Source organism: Dryobates pubescens, chromosome 1, assembly GCF_014839835.1.
Source record: "Dryobates pubescens isolate bDryPub1 chromosome 1, bDryPub1.pri, whole genome shotgun sequence".
Taxonomy (NCBI): Eukaryota; Metazoa; Chordata; class Aves; order Piciformes; family Picidae; genus Dryobates; species Dryobates pubescens.
In genome coordinates this window covers 20,219,803-20,245,326 of record NC_071612.1, presented here as the reverse complement: position 1 = coordinate 20,245,326, position 25,524 = coordinate 20,219,803, and the positions used below count along the sequence as shown (strand labels likewise).

The 25,524-nt window shown below is 36.7% G+C and overlaps 1 protein-coding gene across 11 annotated transcripts in view; it reads left to right on the top strand.

The window, feature by feature from the left end:
• Nucleotides 1–25,524, top strand: part of ERC2 (ELKS/RAB6-interacting/CAST family member 2) — a 458,989-nt gene that overhangs the window by 215,719 nt on the left and 217,746 nt on the right. The window lies entirely within an intron of this gene.

Below are 25,524 nucleotides of genomic sequence, written 5' to 3'. Positions count from 1 at the left end.
AACTCTCCTTACCCAGCAGTAATTACCACAGGTTTACACTGAGATACGGTTGCAAAAGGTTAGTCAGTAGGGCATCTGCAAATCAAGTCATACGTCAACTCTACATCAATAACCTTATTATAATAGATGTTAGTATTTCAGCACGACTGTCCAATATAACATTCCACATATAGTTCATTTTTAACTTTTACATTGACTTATAGCTCGTCTAATATTTTACTAACTTATGTATTTAAACACTCTATATTACATAAATTATAATCAATGACAAACCAAATGATTTAGACTGAAATTCTGCAAAGTGAAATTGCAGTAAAATGCCTGACCCTATTTGTGTAGCTGTCTTCAATATAAGATGAATATTGAAACTTTAACCCTGGAATATAAAAGCAATATAATGGAAATTTGTATTAGTGTTTCCAATTTGGGCATTGCTCAACTTACACTTTTTTCCTAATTTTCAGTGTTCATAAATGAAAGCTGTTTTCTTACATATAAACTAGCAAAAGAGCAATCATGTTCTAAGAATATAACTAATTAGCTAAATTGTATGCAAACTATATATTTATATTTGTAGCTTATCCATTGGCTGTAACTTTTTGTTGTTGTTGAAAGCTTGATAGAGTGAATGAAAATACAAAAAGGCTTTAAAAAACCTCCTATGGTCTTCATCAAGCTCAGATTTCTAGCTACTTTCATAATTTGATCTTGTATTTACCTGTTTGTAACCAGTGCTAGTTGTTGCTGCTGTTTGTCACTCTCCATAGATCATTTTGAATAGCATGTAGGTCTGTTACTAATACATCTGGTCAGTAAAAGAAGTTCTGCTTGAGGTAAGCCCAAGCAGAGGTATTTTGGTTGATTGTTAATAAACTAGATTTATACCACTTATCTCTTAATGTTCTGTAATAGCTTTATATGCTAGTACTTACAGACTACATCATGTTACGGACTGGAAAGAGAAAGCTACTGAAGGTGCTTCTTTACATGATCTTCTCTAGAATACTCCTAATATGAAAAATTTCTTAAAACTATTTATTGGAATGCATCTTTGTGTTTAGAAGCTTTCATGCAATAGATTTCTTTAGAAGATTTTGGCATTAAATTTCACTGTTACACTTTGCCAGTCTTTTAGTTTAAGTTGTTTGGGTTTAGTTGGGAAGAATTTAGCCAGAAAAATTAGTAATGATAGAAAAGGTAAGGAGCTGAGAAAAGGAAGAAGGATTTTCAAATCTCAAGGTGAACCATTTGATCTTGTGAAATATACTTCACTTCTAATTTAGACAAATACTATGTGATTAGATTAAACCCAATTAGAAAGAAACGATTATTGGACACTTACTGATATTTGCAGTCAGAGCAAATTAATTTTCCAATACTGACTTCTTAACTATAGCAGTACGAGACTATATTGTTAATATTTCAGGTTACTAGCTCTTTTGCAATACATCCAAGTTAAAACAGTATGCACAGACTGTCAGAAAATACTAGTTTGTGAGTAAATGTAAAGATAAGACTTTGTGTTAAACTAAGAAACCACACATTTGACAGAATGTACTTTATTAATAGCGCTCAAAGCAGTTTACAGAATGAATATACAGCAAATATATTGAAGGAAAATGAGGCATAAGGAATTAAAGTTATGCACAAGGTGTCTCAGATGGCTGGTAGCACCATTAAGAAGCATAGACTTCATCATAATCTATCCAGTATTCCATTTGCTGAATTGTTAACTGAGAAGAGTGGTGTGATAGTAAAAATATCTACTAATGAATTGATACTGATTGAAGTACCTAGTACAGGTCAGTCTGATATTGATTTTAGTCCAGTGAGCAACTTGAAGATTGGCCTTTAGCATGTGAAAGACAAGGCAGACTACATACTGTTAACTATTTTGAGGCAGCTAGGCAGTTTTAGTAGTGTCTTGCGTCTCTTGGAATGGTCTGTGATAGCTCCATATGAAGGAAAAAAAGAAAGGATTGCTGCCATTTGTAGTTTACAATGGATGCAGCTGCCTTTTTTCCCCTTCTTTTTTTTTTTTTTTTTTTTCTTTTCCCCCACTTAGTTTATCAAGGTAGTCAGATAATTGAACAGCAAACAACCCTGCAGAGGACTGCACTAAATTTTATAGAAGGCTGTTCTTACAAGTTACAGCTAGAGTCCTTACTGCCTTAACAAGCATTTCTTTGATCCTCTACTTCTGTTTGTATTTTTCCTTCTTTTTTTTTTTTTTCCTCTTGGGAAACAGTCTGTTCAGCTTTCCACATCCAAAAAAGACCCCTTCCCTAGAAGTACCTTGGAGAAAGCCTGGGAATTTAGTAAGATCTGTAACATATCAATGTTTTCATTAAATAAATGTATTAATACAACTTGAGGGTTTTTCTATAACACCTTTCATAACTGTCAGTAGGGGAAAATGAACTTAAAATATTAGTTTTATGTCGAGGAAGTATAGAAATGTTAGCACTGACTCTTAAACACCAGAACTATGCACAGAATAGAGATTATTTTTTTTCCTATTGCCATCTGAAAAATAAATTCTTTTTGTGACACAAATTATAAATGCTTTAAAAATGCTTTAAAAAAATGTGTTTGTTCCTTAGTTGGGTGGAGTTTTATTGAGCCATATTATCTGGTATCAGCCCGTCATGTTTCTTTTCACAGTTGCATATTGGCAATGAAAGAAGCATTTTACACCTATTCTTTAACTGTCATATACTTTTGTCATCTGGAGAACTACAATAGTTTATCCATCTAGAAGCTATGATAAAGATAAAGGACAGGTGTGTGTGATTCCCCCCTCCTTTTTTTTCCCCCTGAACTTCAAAGGGATATTATAACAATGTGAACAGTGTGTCATGAGTGCCACAGTCCCTTCTTTTTGATGAAAGAATTTTGTGTTTTCTTGCATGTGAAGTGAATTCCTGGCTGTACTAAAGTGAATGGAAATTTTGCCACTGCCTTGTCAGACAAAGATTTCTCACATAAAGAGAAAAATAATTTAAAAACCCTCTACAGACAAAAAAAAAAAACAAAAAAAACTTAACAGGTCATTGAGAAAGTAGATCTTAAGTACAAATGGAAATAGTCCATTGTCATCCATCATTTACAACTGATCTGTTGATTGGAGTTGTAATTTGTGAGAAGGTTCTTCCGCAGTCAGCTGTAAGGTTTGTCAATTTTGAATTTTCTGTCTGGGTGTTCTTTCATAAGAACATTTGGCTGCCAAGTCATAGCAAATATAACTACATCCCTTAGTACAGGCAGTAGGTTGGTAGAAAACTGCTGTCTGGTTTTCATACCTTCAGCAAAAGGCTGATTCTTTTTTATGTGTTAGTCTTGTTCATCTTTTTCTTGTGATAAACGCTAAAATAATTGGCACTGTAAGCAGGATAACTAGTATTGTAAACTTCTCTTTTGTGTTTTTCCTCTAAATGTGAAATAAACATATCCCAAGAATACTAGAAAGCTAGCATATAAATCATCACCTCATAGCTTCCTACTTGGGAACTTTGCTGTGAATATATTCTTGGAATATGTGGAAGAAGGTATCCTGAATCCATAGTGGTAGGATATGAGTTATTAACTGTACTTAGCTGCCTGATGTGTGTATTGTTGGTTCTCTATTCCAAGTTTAAGCTGCAAATTAGGATATTTCCTTACCTAATGAAAATGTGTGTAAAGTATGTTGGTGTGCGTGGCTGCCGCTGAGAATCTCCTCCACACCTATTGGCAGAGAGTTCTCTGAGGAGCCTGGGGCTGGGTGGGGGGAAGCTGCTTGAATATCAGAACTAGAGGCCCTTAAGAGGAGTGACACTGGACTGCGTCAGGGCAGGGCTCACTGCTAGCCCCCAGGACAGGCCAGCTGACCGCTCTGGGACTGGGAGTACAAGGCCACCCAGGCTATGCCAGACTGGTCCAGTCCCACAGAACCATGGCATGGTGGACATAACTGGGTGCTGATAACAGGGTCTGTCCACAGTCACAAATAAGGCTAGTGATGAACTGCATCCAGTGGCTGTTGAGGAATCCCATCAGGAGGAGCAGGAGATGTGACCAGAGGCCTGACTGGGGATGACAGGCTGCCATGTACCCTCCAAGTCCACTCTAGCAATCGGACACTGACAGCTGAGGGCTGACCTCTGTCCAGGTGAATAGGGATGGTGACAGGTAAATCTACAACATAGTTCTGGCAGCTATATGGTGTGTTATGTAAACTGTTTCCTTCATCTCACTGCTGGTTTGAACCAAGTCCAGGTAGATGACATCAGTTGCTCTTCGCATTTCTGCTGATGCTGTAACTCCATCATAGAAAGCTGCAAAGTTCATGAGGCATGATTTGCCCTTGGTGAAACCATGTTGGTGAACACCAATTACCTCTTCATTTTTGGTATGCCTTAGCAAGGCCTTCAAGAGTATTTGCTCCATGATCTTGCCAGGTACAGAGGTGAAACTGATTGGCCTATAGTTTCTGCTGTGTTCCTTTTTTCGGTTTTTGAAGATGAGGGTTATGTTTCTCCTTTTCCAGTCACCAGATTGCCACAATGGATAGAATAGAATAGAATAGAATAAACCAGGTTGGAAAAGACCTTTGAGATCATCAAGTCCAACCCATCATCCAGCACCATCTAATCAACTAAACCATGGCACCAAGTGCCTCATCCAGTCTCTTCCTAAACACCTCCAGTGATGGTGACTCGACCACTTCCCTGGGCAGCCCATTCCAATGCCAGTCACTCTTTCTGTGAAGAACTTCTTCCTAACATCCAGCCTTTCATGTATGACAGACTGGTTTGGCAACTTCATCTGCCAGTTCCCTCAGGCCCATGGGTGGCTCTCATCATGCCCCATAGACTTGTGCATCTTCACACTCTTTAAATAGTCTTAATCCTGATCTTTGCTTACAGTGGACGTGTCTTCCTTTTCCTACTCCCCACCTGTGTTTTCTGTAGCTTGGGTGGTATAACTAGAGCTTTTGCCAGTGAACACTGAGGCAAACTAGTCATTGAGCATTTCAGCCAACTCAATCCCAGTGTTGAGTACCTAAGGAATTTTGTTTCACTGTATCCATAGGTATTGACAGTCCATTCTCATTCTTCATAAAACACTGCACCATCCTTGACAGACATCCTATTCAGAGAAACATTAAGTTGTCTTTTTTCTTAGTGTAAATGAAGCTTTACAATTAATGAGGTAAAGTTGGAAAGCAAGCAAAGTGCAGTGTATGCTGTCGAATGTGGTACAGTAGTGGAGGCTACTGCTCATATTAATTGCTGATACTATATATAATTTAGTATTAAATATTAGCCTGTTCCCATTAAATAAAATGAAATTGAAACCAGATTTAAAAACTGGAGGATGAGAGTGATGTTGCAGCAGCTGACATTTTAACTGAACTAAAAGAACCAAGAAATACATTGTGTCTGTTTGAAAGAAAGAAAAAATAAAAAAAGAAAGCAAAGGCACAAAAATAAGACAGCCAAAAAGGGACAGTCAAAGGCATAAAAGGTTTACAGTCATCATGAAGGCTATTTAGAGAAAATTATATTGACTCAGAGGAAATTGATGCCACCTATGAAAAACTTCTTCAGGAAGACCAAATGGAAACCAGCATAGTTAAACAGCAGGATAAAAGACAAATATCTTTAAAACCCCTGAAATTTGTCATGTTGAAAAAAAAAAAAAAAAGAATCATAAAACCTGGCAAGTAAAACGTAAAAATCACAAATAGGCAGACCATGAAATGAATGAAGTACAATGAGGATTAAGTCATGAAATACATTCAAACTAGTAATTTTCCAATGCATCAGAGGGTGGAAGCCTGCCAGAGAATCTATAAAGCCAAAGATAATCAAAACCTATAGCGTGCTTTCAGAAAATAAGGTCATGAGGTCAAAAAATGAAAGAATTTTTTCTCCTGTGTTGATAAAAGAAGAGGTTGGGTAGTTTTTGCTTCTCAAACTTTTGTTGTCAAAGTGCTGAAATATTTATCTCAGAGTGAGGCAACAGTAGAAGACGTTACACAACAGTTCTCAAAATTAAAATACCATCATCATAAAATCAGATTGAGAAGGACCTCAAAGGGACCGTCATGTTTAGTCTCTTGTTCAAAGCAGGGTGAATCTGTGGTCAGGCCAAGTTGTTGTTAGAACCAAAGAGTTCTCATTCTAAACTTCCTGGAAATTAGAGGTGAAATACATGACTTTATAACTCTTCAAACTTCCTTTTCACTAGAGGACTGGAAGGTGGCTTATGTGGCATCTATTTCTAAAAAGGGTTCCAGGTAAGTTTTGGGAAACTTATGACATCTGAATTGGACAAATCAAGATAAACTGTTGTGTTTTTTTTTTAAATCAGATTTAGTGGGCACATGGCTAAACATAGTGTCTTGGTAAAGAGGCATAGTGCTTTTCTTAATTTTAAGTCATTCCTCATGAGTTCACAAGCCATGGTATCTTTAAAAAATCCTGTGAGAATCTGTGTTGTGACTGTTTAGTGTGTTTTCGAGGGCTGGAAAAGAGAGTGAATAGTTAATGAAATTCAACATCATCCACTGCAAGACCAAGGTTTGTTTCTTTGTGCCTCCCTGCAAACTCACAGGAAACTGGAGACTATTGAAAGACAAAACACAGAAGAGTAATTGGGGGAAAAAAAAAAGAGAGAGAGGGAAAAGAAAAAAAGATAACTGTCATAAAATAAGAAATCCATTAAATCTGAAGCTATATAATCATGTTACTAAATGCAGTACTTATGGCAAAAAGCTTAAATATTACAGAGAAGACTGTAGTCAAAAAGCTTATGCAGAACAGAAAAGAACATTTTGGCAAAGTCAGGTTGATTTATGATGGTGGGAGGAACTCTGTGGGTTTGCATGGTTTTGACCTTAAACCTGCAAAAATATGTTGGATTTGGCAATGTTTCACTTGGAGGTTTTGGCTTCCTTCAAGCCCAGAAGTCAAAGCAACATTTGGAATATGAACCAAAGCCAAAGAAATGGTTTGGCTGAGCCGTGCATACCATAACAGCCAAGTTTCACACAACTCTAATTATTGTAATGGTTTTCCTCTTTCTTTGTTTCTTGATGTTTTTATGTAGAGCTGCTTTTCTCATTCTGAATCATAATTGTTATATCCAGTAAGCCTTTCTACTGTATGTGCATAAGGAGATGAAAAATGACAACTCAAAGTTTTTTGTCTCATTTTTGTGTTACAGCAGATTTTGAACAAAAATTATATAGATACCATCTGAAACGATGAAGTGTCTTCACATGCACTTTGGAGATTTTTTTATTTTCTCTTTGGTGGAAGTGATAACGTTAGATACTTTGAGTTCATTGTGCATTTCAGAATAATAAATGACATAATTAAGACCCCAAAACACAGAACAGTTTAACAAAGGGATATATGATTTCTTTCTATCACTTATTAACAAGTAACTCTTAAAATTCTGGTAATGTAAATACCACTTTCCATGAAGACAGCTGTGCCTGTACAGTAAGTGGTGCATGTTCTGCATCTCATTTGGATCTCATGAAACTGTGGGATACGATATGTTCAAGCTGCTGCTCTGAGAAAGCGTCTCAAATCCATAGTCTTTGTATGCACATCAGACACTATACATATGGTAAATGATAAACATACCATATGGGATTTGGGAAGTTAAGACTATCAAATTCCTCTCCCATTATTTTTTTCTTACGTTGTATGGTCAAATCAAAAACATATTATTCTTCACATTAGTAAGGGGTTATGTTTGTGGCTTCATTTATAAGGTTACAAAATTGATCACGTTTTAAGCTTTCCTTTGGCCTAAAAAATTTCCTGGTTACAATCAGGTTGTCATAAAAAAAAAAAAAAAAAAAAAAAGGTGTGTGTCAAGTTTGCAGAAGTTTGGCCAATTTTTGAAATATAGAGTTCTGAAAACTTCACATGTAACCTTAGCCAAATATTACAGCTTAAAAGAGCTGAGTTTCAGGTTAATTTTGAAAAACTTGTTTTTCCAGAATTTTATTGTATAGATCATGATGATGTGATCTTGTGAGAACAGTTCCAGTCCTGACACTGTTGCAATTATTTATGTGGCTTTGTGTTGGTTATTTTTCATGTTGCTTTTGTGGACTGGGATAACAACATCCTCAGGTGAACTGTCAAGTATTTATCTCAAAATTACAAATTTAGTACCTTCTTCACTTAGTTGCACATAAGATTACATTAATCTTAGCCCAAAAGTGAAGTTAGTTATGCTGTTGAAGAAATGTGAATTTACATTGTTTGTAATGCATCTTTGAACTATATTACTGACAATTATTCTTCATTAAGAACAAAGTGGAAAAGCAATGACAGCAGTAAACTATGACAGTAGGAGCCTGTGAGTACTAGGGGAGGGAGTAGAAAACGAAGCTTCTTGAGAAGTTTATGTTAAGAAATGAGGAGAGGGGGAAATAAGATAGATTTTGTTACTGTGAATGCTGCATAGCGAACCTAATTTCTCTTTTACTACTTGTTTCGAAAGCAAGGACTGTATATCCTGTGTGCATTGGAATGCGGCTCTATTATTGTGTCCCCTTCCCGTGGTAAGTCAATAGCTGAAACAGATTAGGGAGGGAGACACTTTAGTTCTACTTGCATCTCTGTGGTTGAACTCTCTCTGCAGGTTAGTATAGAATTTCCATTCCCCCTCCCCACTATTCAGGGGGTGGGGCGGGTCACAGTAGATTTCTGCCATAACTGAAAATAAAGGAGCAGGAAGTATATCTCCTTTGATGTCTCTCTGTCAGATTTTCTAAGTGAAGATTAGTTTTTCAACAAAAGATCTGTGTGGAATTTATAAGCAGTAGGGATATGGATGGGCAATGCTTGTTATGTAAGCAATGTACAGCTATTTCTTTCCATGGAGAAGCTACAGGTGTCTTTTCTGGACATGCCATGCTGATGCTGAAGAATATGTGGAGAAAAACATTTAAATCATATTCCACCCTTTTGTCATAAAATCCTCTTCGGGGACAGGCAGCCAAGAGAAGGTTCTACATGTGAAGTCTTTAGATAAATACATAAACAGGTGCAAGGCTTCTGTACTCTTATACTAACACTTGTGACCATTTCTACCAGTAAACAGACATTTCTTCAGTGAGGCAACTCTCTGGAAACTGTATAGGAAAAGTCAGACACTTAATACTGTAGTCTTGGGGGAAGTAGGGTAAAAGTTTTTGAAAAGATATAAAATGCTGGAAAGACTTGTTTTGTAATAAATGTCAGGCTATTAGCGTACAGACTTTTAAACGTAGTTATTTTTACTTGTAGAGATGCCTACTGCAAGCAGTGAAAATGGCTATTTCTTTGTGAAAACACTAGTTAGGGTTGATAGTGGGCTTAATTCTGTGCAGCGTGCTTTATGAAGTTAGCAGCTGGATGGAAGATTCAGGAATGACATGAAAAGTCAAGATTTCCTCTTCATACATCATGAACTGACCTTTTTCTTGCTGTACTTATTAGTTAAAGGTACACTATTATGTTAGAAAGAAGATAAAGATACATATTTGTGTATAGGATGGGTGAGACTCTATGCCAGGGGCTGACTGGATTACTTTATCTTACAGAAATTTTATGATGGAAGACACAAGATTTAGACTTTGAAAAATCAAAAGTAGGAGGTAGAAGATAAGCTCTTGAGATTGTTTACTAAATAGAAAATGGCCCTATCTCTAGGGAGTCTGTGGGTGAATCTGCTTTAGCCATGGAGCTGGCATATAAATCAATCTCATAATTTTAGCTGGTTCTTTTCCTTTTCAGCCAGGGACTCGATTACCCTGAGGTACCCCTACTGCAAGGCACTATCAGCTGTGTAATGAAGCCCTATCAAAGGAACATTATTTGACCTGTTCACTAAATGTGTAGTTCAAGAGTCACAGTCTGGAAACACATTTTACATACAGCCAAAATGTTACTTAGGATAAAAACCAATAAGCAGGTATAAGTCTTTTCAAGATAGTAAAAAACCCTAACTCAGACAAAGGAACTTTTATAACTGAAGAACTAAGAATCTCCTGCTCCTAGCTAGCATTGGCTGAAGTTTAACTGAGCCAAGTCTGATCCCATTAAAATTATCCCATTAAAATGAAGACATCTCACTGATTTAATTTGCCCTTCAATTATGCAGAACAGAAACAATAATAATTATTTTTACTATCTAAAGAACATGTTTACAGGAAAAATTATGTGATGAACAAAGCTGCAGTTAACTGAAGATCTAGACAGAATAGCAGGCTTAATATGACATTGGGATGGAATCTTCACTACTGGAGTTGAGAATTGCTTCATAGTCTTTAAGAAATATTGAATTAATGTTTTAATAAACTTAGGGGAACAATGGTTCCCAGAATAACCCCATAACTGGAAAGATGAGCCATTCCTTTCTGTGGGACCATAAAAGTGGTAGTAGTGGAAGGCAGTGATATTATCAGGCAATAGCTGAAAATGTGAAAAGGAACTGGAATCCATGGTGAATGATGTTCTTTGTCTGCAAAAGTGACATGGATGCACAAGGTGGTGCCCTGTCTCAGAACGTTTAGAGGCATGAGTAATAAGCAAGTGCTTCAACTGCTCCACAGGCATATTGCCCAATTAAAAGATTAAGATAAGGAATTTGAGCGCCCTGATTTACATCCTTTTGCATGCTACCAGTTCTATACTTTCTAAAGCACTGTAGACATGTAAAAGAATGCTTCATAATATCTGGAACTGCAGGAAAAAGCTAAAAGCTGGATATTTGTAAGTCTGTGAAAGACATTTATTTTTTTATAGAGATTTTTATGTATATATATTTTTTAAATTTAACTTTTAAATCCTAAGTCTTCTGTACATGGAGAATAATCTGTATGATTTTTCTGTTTTCCCCTCACTCCCATGCTTCGACAGCGAACCTTGAACATGAAAACAACTTTGTGATGTAAGTCGCTAATTTCTTGTAAAAGCCCAGGATAAACTGTAGTTATCAAGGCATGTAATCCAGCCAGCTGGTATCTTACTTTCCAAGGAAAGAATCCAAAATGGCATCTCAAATGACTTTGTTTCATGAGCCATCTGAACTGTGGTGCAATGGTTTTGAAGACAAATGGTTTCCTGAGATTTTCATAGGATTATTACACCTCAGTAAGTAATTATAAGTGTAATGGTATGGCTTATATACATTTTAGACTCCAGTCTTGTCAAGGAAAAATGTGCATGCATTAGTGTCACCCAATGTAATTTACAGCAGGGCACTTGTGTTCACTTTACTGTATACTGGAGGACTGAGAGTATCTGTTGGTTCTTATCTATCTACTCACAGCTGTATTTAAGCAACTAATACACATTTCTATAAACAAATTGATTTATAGACAAAATTGGCCACTGAGAAGTAAAATTTCCCTGAAGGGTAAAAGAAATGCCATTCTTCATTGGTTTAGTGTAGAGATCAAAATTCCGCCTCCTCTTGTGGTGTTCGTACTAACCATTTTACTCTTCGTAATACTTGTGAGTCCTTTTCAATTCATAAGTTATTTTGGCCTTTCCTAAATATTTCTTTTATTTTCATGTGACAGGGAAGAGCTTATACTACTTTTATTCTAGTTACTATTATGAACTCTTTGATAGAATTTCTTGATTCTAAGTAGAAAAATCGAAGAATTTAACTTGCATTTCTTTTTCTATTTTGGGATCCTTAGACAATTAAGGACTTTCTTCACTCTGTGCAAAAGAATGGCTGTGAATTTTCACCCAGATAGGAATCTTTCTGCCTTTCTATAAGCCCTTTTCACCCTGAGAATTTTTTTTTTCCCCCCATTTCAATCTGGTTCCATGGAAGTATGTATATTACAGTACTAACGCTCTGTGGCTGAATTAGTGTAACCCATGTGACCTACCTGAGTAGTTTTTAGGTCTTTCCCCGGCATGGATATTAGACTTGCAAGCCATACGCAACAGTAACTTTACTTAACATGTCTGCAGTTTTTATTATTGGTCGCTGCAGCTTGGGGACTAGTTCTGTAATTCTGCATCACAGCTAGTCTCTGTGGTTATTATTATAATAATGATGCCTTCCTGATTAATTGAGAATGGTTTTAAAGAAGGAATCATGAGCCTTGATGTAATTCCTGTCCTTTCATGCAAATAAAATGCATTCATGCAACATAAAACTGACACACTGGATCAGATAACTTAATATTTTGTCCTGATCAGAAGAAAATTACTTGAAGTAGAACATTACAAGAATTAGGGCATGAAAAAGTAAGAAGAGGCAGAGTGGGTTTTTCTCTTCAGTGTAGTCTTAGGTTCTACCATTTGGTGTCTTTAGGGATCTTTGGAGCTGAAAACTGTACATATGTTGTCATAGAACTTATATTCAGTGAAGTGTTGAAAATTTTTGGCACTCATCTTGGGGCTGTGAATTATCCCAGGTCTTTGAGCTGTGCAACTTAAAATGTCATATTAAGAGTTTTGGCTTTTATGTGGTTTTTAAGCCTGTTGCATAGTAATATCCTTAGGTGCCCATAATTCTTCCACTGTGAGAAATAGTGAACAATAGTTCCCAGTTCAGCTTCTCTATAGCATTCATGGTCTCTTGCTTCTTTTTCAATAGTGCATTTTCCAAGCTGAAAAGTCCTGCTTGAAAATCTACCTTTTCTCATTGCAGATAGTTTTAAGTTGTCTTTAACTGGGAGAGTAGGTTCTTTTCAAAATATTTTTGGTTGATGTGGAATGTTCTGTCTAGTAAGTATTTCGTACATTCTATGCTAGAAAATGAGAGAAAATGTCATAGGAAGCAGGGATGGAAGGTACATGAAGATATCTACTACTGTACCTCTAATACTGAGTATCAGTTATACCACTGTTATTTGTGAGACAACTTGTTTAGGTTGGTCTTGGTGACCTTTGTAGTAACCTTGTTCGCAATTTTTTGTCCACAGATATTAAAAGATTTATCTAATAACTTAGTATCTTCTTTTTTTTTTATAATTTCAGGCAGGTTTGTTTGGGTTTTTTTGTCTTCTCTACACTGGACATAGTGAACTGGCATCTTATGTGATGGCCTGTATCTGAAGATGCATATCATATTATTTAGTGTTTTTCTCCTTGAAGTTGAAAGACCCCAGTTCTTCTTATTAGAGAGGTTATGTTTTCTAGTTTTCTTATTGTCCTTGTTGCTTTTCTTTGTAGCCTTTTCTTTTTGTCACATCTCTGCGTGGATAAAATTGGATCCAGATCTCCTGCTGGGATCTTGCCGGCGCCAAAGAAAACAAAAGAATTCCTACTATATATACATTTTCCCATAGTGTGTTTTTTGCAACAACATGACACTGTTGACTTGTCACCTTAGTGTCTTGATATTTTTTTTTTTTTTCAGTAGAGAAAGACAACTTCTTAATCAGTTACTTCTCTTCCTGGATTTTTTTCTCCCTATTACATATCATATTTTTTTTCCAGTTCCAGTCTCAGATTTGGCAAAATGTCTTAAAGTTGTGGGGTGATTTTAGTATTTTTTTTTTTTTGGTTTAGTTTTGTTTTGTTTTATTTCATACCAATGCCATGTGGGAATGTGTAGGGTTATTAGAAAAACAATTAAATATCTCCTGGCCCTGCAAAATCTCATTTTTTAATCATTCTTTTAGTTCAACAGTGAATTTTTGGTGGCTTGTTACAGTTTCCCTGTAGTTGGGCATCTCTGTTACTTTCATTTGGATCATAACTTTCTTTAATTTGCTTATAGGAATACTTTGAGATCTGCTACCAAATATGACTGTAACTTTTGTCCTTCAACAATGCCAGTTACTCTGTCAAAAGAAAAGATTTCATTCATTTGACATAACTTCATGGGAAGTTCATATTGATTCTTCTAGGTGTTTACAAGTAATCTGAAGGATATTACTTTTTTCAGTAAGTCTCAGAATCAAAGCTGACTTATCTATAATTCTTCAGCCTTCCTTTTTTCTATTAAGATCATAATTATCTTTGCCATTCCCTGGTGTTTTTGGGTATAATTTCCTAGTCTTTTGGTATCACAAGTCTTGCCCAAGAGTTCTGAAAAAGGCTTCTGTTTTAAACAGCTTTGGGATTTTGTCAGTCATTTTTATTCCTGAAATAAAGCTCACTATATCTAGTTAATATTAAAACACCCCAATATTCCCTTATTTGTTCACCCTCCTGTCCCCAGTGAGATTTTTCCTTCCCCTTCCTTCGTGCTAACTTTACTAGCTACTTGATCAGCACTGCCTTTATCTAAAGCGATGTGTAAGAGCATCAACCTTTTGTTGGTCTTGGCAATTTCCAATTTCCAATTTCCCAGGGAGGTGGTGGAGTCACTGTCCCTGGAGGTGTTCAAGAGGAGATTGGACGTGGCACTTGGTGCCATGGTCTAGTCGTGAGGTCTACTGAGACAGGTTGGATTCAATGGTCCTTGGGGTCTCTTCCAACCTTAGTTATACTGTGATACTGTGATTTAATAAATTTAGAGATGTGTCAAAGAGAGTAGATTTCATAGAATTAAGCCTCACTCAATATCTCTTTAATAATGTTCTTTGTAATTGAGTTTATTTATGGCATTCTTTTAAAAATTTGCAAATGAAAAGGATAATGCTGTCTCATCTAGTACAAAATGTGTGGATGTTAAAAGTCAATGTGGATGCATTTCATAATTATGATAGTTAAAAGATCCCAGTGGGGTTTGGTATCTACCACCATCCCGTAACTTTAGCACAGACAGATGGTAAAGGATGGGGGAAATATAGTTGTAGCCTCAGGCAGATACTCTACTCATGCAGCTGTTTCATGCATTCTGGCAACATGACTCAGTTAAAATCAAATAACATTCCGTATGCCAGTATTTCTTACCTGCATATGAAACCAGTTGTCTTTCATTTTGTAAAAACATGATAATTCAAAGAGCATTAAAAAATGTACTGTTTCTCACACAGAATTTATATCTTGCAGCTGCACACTAATCCAAGTGAAAGGGGGTAGAGTTTCACTTTATCAGCCAATCATAACTTTAAACTGTTTTTACAATTCATCGTACAGTTTTTAAAGCCAGATTTAAGTCTGTATATGAAAAATAGTCTACTTGATGTATGAAACCGTAGATTAGTCAATATGTATTTAAATAAGTACTTCAGTAACAACAGAAAAATGACTCCAGAAAATTTACGGACTAAACTGAATGATCCATGTGGAATGCAAGTGTTATGCCATCAGTACAGCTAGGGCTGGGTGAAAAGAATATCTGAAAAATACAGCTAATTTGCTCAAGTAACCTCTGAACCTGGTGCTCTTAGCTGTCATTTTTGGGTTACTCGTCTATCCTATATCCTAACTGCTTGTTAACCTTTTTATTTCTGAGAGAAATTATACACCAGGTGGAAGACAGAGTGGATCTGTTATGTCTGAGTAAAGCTAGACTTCATAGTATCAGTCAGGATTGGAAGGGACCACAAGGATCATCTAGTTCCAACACCCCTGCCATGGGCAGGGACACCCCACACTAGATCAGGCTGGCCAGAGCCTCATCCAGCCTGGGCTTAAACACCTCCAGGGACAGGGCCTCAAGCACCTCCCTGGACAACCCATTCCAGGGCTTCACCACTCTCATGGTGAGGAACTTCCTCCCCATGTCCAGCCTGAATCTCCCCACGTCCAGCTTCATTCCATTCCCCCTAGTCCTATCGCTACCTGATATCCTGAGAAGTCCCTCCCCAGCCTTCTTGTAGCCCCCTTCAGATACTGGAAGGCTACAATTAGGTCACCTCAGAGCCTTCTTTTCTCCAGACTGAACAGCCCCAACTGTTTCAGTCTGTCCTCATAGGAGAGGTGCTCCGGCTCTCTGATCATCCTCATGGCCCTTCTCTGGACACGTTCCAGCATGTCCATATCCCTCTTGTAATAGGGGCTCCAGAACTGTACACAGTACTCCAGGTGGGGTCTCACCAGAGCTGAGTAGAGGGGGAGGATCACCTCCCTTGACCTGCTGGCCACACTTCTGTTGTTCATTATTTCCTTAGTTGGGAATCATGAAAGAAGATGAGTGAACAATTAAATTTCTGCTTGTGACTATATTTGCCATATAAGCATGCTAAGAGATTATCTTTGTCCTCTCAAGGCAATACTGGTGAGAATTAAGTTGTCCCTCTGTATTGGGAAAGCTGAGTCTTGGTTCCTATGCCCCACTTAATAATATCCCAGTGATTGTTATAAATGAAAGAATTATTAATTCCTAGTACTAGTAGGACAGGAGCAAAATAATGTGCGTACTCAGCGCTTCTTGTCACATGCCAGTGCTCAGGTGGTGGTTAATGCTCAAGTCTATGGCATAGATTTGAGCCCCAATTGTATATCCCTTGAATTGTTGCATGCTTCATCTTTTCTATGTATCACAGTATCACAGTATCACTAAGGTTGGAAGAGACCTCAAAGATCATCAAGTCCAACCTGTCTCCACAGACCTCATGACTAGACCATGGCACCAAGTGCCACATCCAATCTCCCCCCGAACACCTCCAGGCATGGTGACTCCACCACCTCCCTGGGCAGCACACTCCAATGATGAACGACTCGCTCGGTGAAGGACTTTCTCCTCACCCGTAGCCCAAACCTCCCCTGGCGCAGCCCGAGACCGTGTCCTCTTGTTCCGGCGCTGGCTGCGTGGGAGAAGAGACCAACCCCCTCCCGGCTACAACCCCTCCCCAGGGAGTTGTAGACAGCAATGAGGTCCCCCCTGAGCCTCCTCCTCTCCAGGCCAAGCAACCCCAGCTCCCTCAGCCTCTCCCCGCAGGGCTGTGCTCAAGGCCTCTCCCCAGCCCCGCTGCCCCTCTCCGGACACATTCAAGTGTCTCAAAGTTGCTCAAGAGAAAACTGTAAACCAAGGTAGCTGTAGACAGCACATTATTGAAAGCTTTCATAGACACTGGCAACATCTCACCAACATAGTGAACTAAGGGGAATCATAAGATATTGATTTGCCCTTTTTGTCTAGCTCAGAAGAATTTTTTTTTCTTGGGTCAAGATTGTATTTTTAAAGCAATAAGAGGTTAAGAAAAAACACTTCTGTTGTCAATAATTTTTAAGTGTATCTTTCACACCCATATAATTTTAAACATATTTTTGATTCTTCAGTTTGTGTTGTGGTGTGTGTGTGGTGGTGGTTTTTTGGTTGGTTTTTTTTTTTTTTCCCCCTTCTTCTTCTTCTTTTTTTTTTTTTTTTTATATACAGGCTCTGATAAACTTATTTTAATATGCCAGAAGGGTTTTCTGCATTCTTAGAAGGTTCTGGTACTTCAGGAAATAGTCATGTGGTTGTACAATATCAGTTACAGAAATGACTGCACAAGTGACTGTCCTGATCTCCACTTATCCAATTTAAATATGCTGCAACTTAGGTACACCCTTATGTACTATTTTGCTAACAAGCTCTTGGAAAAGACAGCTCCTAAGAATAAAAAGTTTTACACCTGCTCAGTCCTTTAAAATTCAGTTTACTATACCAGATATATGTTTTAATTGATGCTAATTTTGATACTGCTCTATTTTTCCTCTCATCAAGCTGTTAAAAATATTACTTTTCAGCATTTTTATATGAATAATGCCTTTCCTATTTCAGCTTTGCTGTTTAGAAGTGACTTCTACTATAACAATATTTTCTGGAGAAAAGACAAGAATTCTTAAACACCTTGAATAGGTTTTATGAGTTCACAATTCTACTATAATTAGTCTTCAGGCTACTTCTGGCTCCATGGATTTAAAGCTATCAGAGTTTACTGTTTTGTGAAAAATATGTTTTACTTTGTTTGGACATGCTTGTCATAAGTTTCTCAGTATATCATTATCCTATAAAACCTCCCACTGGCAGTGTCTGGAAGGAAAATATATAGTGTAAACTATAGAAGACCTAATGGCAGCTTCCTGCCAATGTTCATTCTTGAGTCAACATTTGTTTTTATTTTTGCTTTTGTGAAAATATGTCACAGTCTAGTCTTTCATATAAGTTTTATCAGCCTAGTAGAGCGTATATCCACATCTACTTTCCTCTATTTCTTTCCTTTTCATTCCGTGATATCTATGTTTCTGGTCATACCACCACTGAGTGTTTGCACATAAATTACACACCTAAAACCACTCATCACTAGAAAATTTACTGCTTCTAATGTCTTTTTCGTGAACAGTGGTGTTTATTTCTGAGTTGACTTCTCTGGTAAAGACAGCAATGCTCCTAGCTTTGGTTCAGTTATGTTTGTTTTTCCAAGACACTAATTTTAGATATTACAGTGTATATGGGACCATGTGGGCTTTTAACCATAAGCCTGTGCTGGGAATATTAACGTAGTTTTAGTTTATAAATGCAGCTCTTAGTAAAGGCAATAGTGGATTGCTATCTGTATTAACTATACTGCTTCTACACTGCTGAAACTAAGGGCAATATGTGGGATCAAAATCTATCCTCCTGATGTAGGATGTAATTGGCTTTCCTTTTTATCTTTGAAACCCTATTTGGAGAAGGTGGGGGAGCACGGAGGAGGATTGCAGCCCTTTAAGATAAAGAGCTTGAATCTTCTTTCCTATGTCCGGGAAACATGTTATTTGGTTTGGAAAATCTTTTATCTTCTGGGCCTCTGTTTGGCAGCTTAACTACTAATGCTACTTAATTAAAGTAAAGGAGAGACAGATACTACAGATAACAGTCTTGGAAAAGTCTATGTTATTTGTTTAATAAAAAACCTTATTTAAAAATTCTTTGCCAGTTTTTTTTTTTTTTTAATATGAAATACTTGGTGCTTTTATGTATTAAAATAATAATTGTTGTTACTTTTATTATCATATTTTACTGTGCATTTATAATAATGACGGCTACTCTTTTGTAAAGGTTAATTCTCCTTTCTCTTGATGTGGAATGTTGTATAGCGTTACATGAAGTACCATGAGATACATCTCAGATTAAACCATATTTATAATGCAGTACAGTAGGATACCAGTTATTCAAACAACTTGTATGACACTAAATTTGTCTGGGTGACTCAGAGTTTGTATCATGAGGTGTCAGTGTCAGATAGGAAGACATGTGCAGCAGGGAAGTTTGGATAACCAGGATCATACTGTAAGCATTTAGATTTTTTGTTGACCAAATCCATCATGTGTAGAAAGGCTATATTTCTTCATTCATTTAGAGAAAACCTCTTTCAAATTACACTACCACATGAATTTACTAAACAGTTCATGTATTAGAAGCCATTACTTTTGATCTTGTCATGAACAGATTTTTGATAAGTGGTACCAGCACATAAATGGCACCAGACTTACAAGGCTCTGATTCTGAATAATAATTTTATTTACTAATTATAAAAAATTGTTTCCTAAAAGGAAAAAAATTAAACCCTTAAGTTTTAAGTTCCCAGCGATCTTCCTGGACAGGAAAATACTCAAAGCATATCTTGTATGTGTTTGCTTACCACTGTTGTCTAATTTTTGTGTCTTTTTGTTAGCCCAAGGAAAATGTACAGACAAGATTTCATTTTATTTCATTTCTTATAATGTCTTTTTATTGGTTTTGCCCTTGAAATATGATCCTCAGTAGCCCTTATACCAATCAAGATCAAGAAAAATCCATCTTTCAATGTACAAATTTCTAAACTGCATTGTTTAAACAAACAAAAATTATTGAAAGCTCCTGTGCTCTCATTAGAGAGTGTGCTTTGTAGAGATGTTTCATATGGAATTCCTCTTGAAGAGAAGGAATTTAGATGTCATTTATGTGCATATGTGTGTGCTCACTGAAGTGATTTTGAAGGTCTTATATTTGCACCAAGAAACTGGAGAAATTACATATTTAGGAATGGAAATTGGTGGTCTTCCAGGCAATATTGGATCTAAAAGTGCCAAATCCTCTAATAAATAAACCTTGATTCGGACTGGAATGTCTTGGCTTGATCTTAAAGGTGATAATATGAGGGACTTCTAGCTGTTGACTAGCCTCAAAGATAATTATCTGCACATTCCAGTCTTGTTCTGCCATCAGCAATGCCTGAGGTCTAAATGAACATGTTATTTCCACTAGAAGCATATTATATTTACACTATCCTCATTCCCAAACATTTAAAAAAAAATTGCATGTTCCTGGAAATAGGAATAATAAAATTAATGAAATAACTATATCACCTGCTTCTTAGAGTCCTGTGTGCTTTACAAGGGAGTCATAATTTCAGCCATTGTGTGGGCAGCTTTCTAACTATAATATCATACATTGTGAGCATGGAGTTATATTGCTGGTGTTACTATTTTTGTTAGTCTGTGGTTGAAGATAAGTTTTAATTTGCTGAACATTTTGAGGTGATGTCTCTTAAAACACATCAGTACGATGCTGAGGGTTTTGCTTGTAATATGCATCAGACGCTCAGCACATTTAATTTACTGAATCGTGTATGGGAGATAATTCAAGAGACTGAATAGACCATATGAAATAATATACACACAATTTAAGCATTAGAGAGTCATATTTCTGTATCAGGCACCTTGAAATAGAAATTGGGGTCTTCCTTAAAAACTTCTAATTAATTCATAGTATGTAAACTGCTTACTTAATACATGACGAATCTGAGAATAGTTTGTTTCATAAGTTTTACCTGCACAAATGAAATAGCAATTTGGTTATTTAAAGGACTTAATTGCTGAGTATAGCATAGGCTCCTGTAATAAAGTTTGCTGGTGGGACTAATGCCTGTACAAAGTTGAGAAAGAAAACACATGTAACTTTATAACGATCTGTGTAAATAGGTGTGTTTCATTCTAATATAGTTTTAATGTACCATCACTTGTGGGATTGTGTGTTCCTTTGATGGGGATTCTACATCTTAAAAAATACTTCAAATGGACAACTTGGTGTGGAGATAGTGATCTCTGTCCTCTGAACCCAAGCCTGTCCTTGGAAGAGAGAGATTTAAGAGTAATAAAATATATGTTGTGATGAGAATTATTATACAGAATATGAACAGTGGCAAGGGTGTTAGTTTACATGAAAGGTCAAGCAGATCCAGAGTACAGTTCTCATCAAGACCAGTTTAAGCCTTCCAGCTGGATTTTTTCTGTGTCCTGTCACTTAACTTCTCTTCTTAATGCTCATCTATTTAGCCTCAAAATAGAGTGAATAATATCAGCTTGTAGGTGTGCATGTTTTTGTTTATATGCTCCTGCATTTTGCCTTGTAGGAAGAGGCTTGAAAGACTAAGAAGGAAAACAAATTTTTAGCTGAGGAATAAAAATCAGCTTGTGTTAATTAAAGATTCTGTTACTACTTTTTTTTTTTTTTATTTCATCTGTTGAGAAAGACTATTATTTTCTTCATCTGGGTATCCTCACTAAACCTCTTTTTTGTTCAGTGACAGTCAGATGATGTAGTTTTGTTGCTTGGAAAAGAGCAAGTTCTCTAGCTCAGCATCTTTGTTTTTCCTAACAGTGTCTTGATTCATTGTTAACTGCCGCTGTATTTCACAAAGAGATTGAGGTGAATTTTTCAGGAGCTAGCCTGGAATAAAAACAGTGTTATCAGATCTCTTTACTTCCTCTTCCTGTGTTCAGATAATAGTGGAAAATGATGCAGTTTCTGGACAGTGCTTTTGTGGTATCTTCCTACCCTTGTCAGTGTTCTCTCCACCACCTGCTTTTTTTCTTACATCTCTGTGATTATGATTACAGTGAGCCATACCTGCAGTTTCTTTTCTGCACATTCTCTATGTGTAGAATATTGCACTTTCTCTTTGCAGCTTGCTGTGCAGCATTGCATGCTGTCTGTGCAATTGTGTAAGGATCTGCTTAGCTGCTGTGTAGTTTCCTTTTGAGCTAGTGTGCCTGCAGTCTTGTGGGCATCTATGGCTCTGTTTACTGCCTTTTGGCTTGTGCTAAGTACTGGCAGTGCTGCTTCCAGAGGCAACAGGCTGTGCAACCACCCTCACATCTGGCTCCCGTTTTGCACAAGTAGTATTTTGTGAGACTGTTGTTGAATTCGGGTCTTCATCCTGCTCCTCCAACACTGCTTCTTCCTCCCTCAGGGAATTTCTCTCCAGTGTGTTGATTGAGGGAAGGAACTGTGATCTGGGACTGATTATTAACTAAGCTTATTGCTGCACAGTAAGCATGGGGATAGTTTCATGAACAGGGAGCTAGTATTTGAGAAAGGTTTCTGTTTAGCTCTCTCAAAATTTCACACGATGATTGTAAGCTGCCTTCATGGAAGAATTGCTGCTGGCAAATTCCAGGTTGTTTTGTTTGTTGGTTTTGGTTTTTGTTTTTTTCTCTCCATCATGTGATCATTTCCAGCTTATGTGTTAATAATGATAATGTTTAGGTGCCACTTTGTTGTGTCCTGCAGGCTTTCTCTGACTGTATCTATATCCTGGACAGACTCATATGCCCTTCAGTTCTGTTGCTATTGACTGGTCTCTTCCTGAACTGACCATCCAAAGAAGATATTATTTTTCTTTTTATCAGAAAGGTTTTGTTCTGAGGAAATTCTTCTTTCCCCTGAGAAGCACCAAAAGTTACACAAACTATTTAATTCTGAGGTTCAAGAGCAGTTTATTTGACCCATAAAGAAGCAGCCCATATTGCTAAACTTGCACTACTTATGTTTATATCCTGTCAGAATCAATTAACTTAGTCAACTGTTTGTAGTCTTGCTCCATGTGTTCTCCTGTGTTTCACCTGTGGCTCTGGATAAATTTCAAGTAAGGATGTGACTACCAGTTGTTATACCAAATATTAAACTTTTTATTAATAAGACTCATATGCAAATAGATGTGGCAGAGCTATAACTCATCTTTTTCATGTAGAGGAATACTATGACTCTTCTTAAGGTTATATATGTAGCTGATAATGCATAATTTACAATAGGAATTCATTTTAGTTCTTAAGCATGTAGCACGTCCATGCCACTGTGACTTTTGTAGGTGTGCCAAGCCAAAAAATATTACATAGATAATTTTATAGTAAAAATGCCATAGAATTAAGTAAATGGGAGAGATTATATGCATTAAAACAAGAGCCCAGATACAGCCTTCTTGGGCATTCATTACCCACATGAACATTATGTTAAAAGTCACAGTACTAAAGATGTTATCAAATGTCTTTGATGCAGCTATAACCTTGTTACCAGTTGAATGAATCTATTTGTCTTGCTGCTTACTAACATTATTTAGCTTTTGACAAAACTAGATAAGAAACTGTATTTTCTGATATTTCTCACATAGAATTATCCAAGTGTTTTTATACAATAACTTTTTCACTTTAATAAATCTTACTTGTTATTTCACAATATATAAGCACATTGTGTTGCATGGGGAAACTCTTATGTACATAAACTACCTGTTTGCAGTAAGACTTTACACATGTCAAATGAACCTCTGCTGCCTTTGGAAACATTCTAGGGGAGAAGCATTCCTAACTTTAATAATATATATGGATTATGGATTTAAAGCAGTGGGTAAGTAGCTTTGTGCAGTGTAACCTAACAAGTGTGCTAAGAATCAACTTTTGGCAAGAAAACTCCCAATTTGCCCTCTCTCCCTGAAGTTGACCTGGAGGATGAAATAGTAGATGTGTGTATGATTCTAGGCATGCCTTCTCCAAAGATCAACATTTGTACACACTTTAGTCACCTTTTATACGCAGTGCTATTGACATTAACCAGAAAGGCCAGTCTGACAGCGCTGTACTTTAACACCAGTTAAAGAGTTGCTCTGCTCTACATGCATGGTTTATCTAAAAAGTCTCAACACTGAAATCACACAGTATAATTGTTTTCAGTCTATAAGAGTTCTCTTCCAGATACAATATCCTGTAGGACGAGTACCCTACTGAAATCAATGTATGGTCAATAGCTAATTCCAGCCTAACTCAATTACATTTTTTATATATATATATATATATGTATATATATACCTCTGAAAACATTGAATTGAGCATTGTTATTTATCAATTTATTTTATTTGCTTATATTTGCACAATTATAAAGCACCTGCAATATTCCTCTTGTAGTTAGTTTTGCGTGGTGTCAAGACAAAAATGTAAGAGCAAAACTGAAGCCCTCAGCCAACTTAAAGCAATCACAAACATGCCGAAATGAAGCTCAGTGGAAAAGGAGAGAAAATTAATAAGAGATGACAATAAAAAAACCCGTATCAAACTAAAATTTAAGAAGAGGTTGCTGCTCTTTTCATAAAAAGTAAAACTGCACAATTGCTCAGGTTCTTGGTCTTGTTTCCATTACAGTGCACATCTGGATGCCTTCTAGAGTTGAATGAGGTAGACAGCGAGTTAGGCCTTGTCAGCACAAGGTTTACCTTGAACAAAGAATATTTTTTGACTGATTCTTACAAGTCTTTGAGTAATGTATTGTTATTGTTGTGGTCTTATGTTATTTTTCTCTAATTTATATAATGCAAAACCAGAATGTGATGCTCATTACTCCATCACATAACTGTATTTTGCTGCTAGTGAAAGAACATTTATGTGGGAACAAACATCCCAACTATGTCTTCCAGCAGTTTTCTGCCATTTTGCTTTTCAGTTTTGCAGGAAGTCACATTCACATTTTCACACTGCGTTGTCATGCAGTCTTTTCCAGTCAAAACTATTTGAGAAAACTCAAATGTGGACGCCTGTTGGGCTCCATAAAATGAAGCGTTTAAGTAGGTGATAGTGTAACTGGGAAAACAGTGGAAGAATCATTTTTGCTTACACTTGAGACCAGTGTGTGTTTTCATCTGTCTACAGCACACAAGATGGCAGTTGTTTGTGTTGCATTTGGTACTTGCTATGGTTTGGATTTTGATGATTATTCTATTTAACTGTTTCTTACCATTATTTTCCAAAATTATGTGATTACATACATTTTTTTGTCTTGCAAAGCTCTGCATGATACTTGTCTGCATCTGTTTGTGAAAAGCACCTTGGTAGTGAAACTATTTAGGCAGTCATACATTGGAAAAAATTCCATTAGAAACAGGAAGAAAGAGGAGTATTTAGAGACCATATTACAGGACAGTTTTTTTCAATTTTAAGAGCAGTAAATCCACATGGCATGTGTTGGACCTCCTGTAGATACGTAATAGTTCATGAGATAGTATATATGTATACAGATTGGTTCTCTTTGTATCCAGCATCTGCTGGCACTGGATCCTGGGATGCCTGGCACTTGTCCTTCACTATGCAAAGCATAGGCAATCCATTAGTGTAAAAAGCTGAAATCTCCAGCCTGTGAGTGAGAAGGGCTGGGAAGTGGATATTTGTGTGTACAGTTCCAGGTTTCTATCTGTTTTCCCTCACCTCTAAAAGTGTTATCTATGCCCTTTTAGTCTGGTGACAGAATGAATTTGTAGGCAAGCCACAAAGAGTAACGTTAAGTAATATAGTCTTTATCTTTTTGCAATCCCATTTCACCTTGGGGAAAAAAAAATCCAGTACAGTTTTTATTAAAACAAAATCTTCACAGAACTGGAAATAACTGAAATTTATAGTG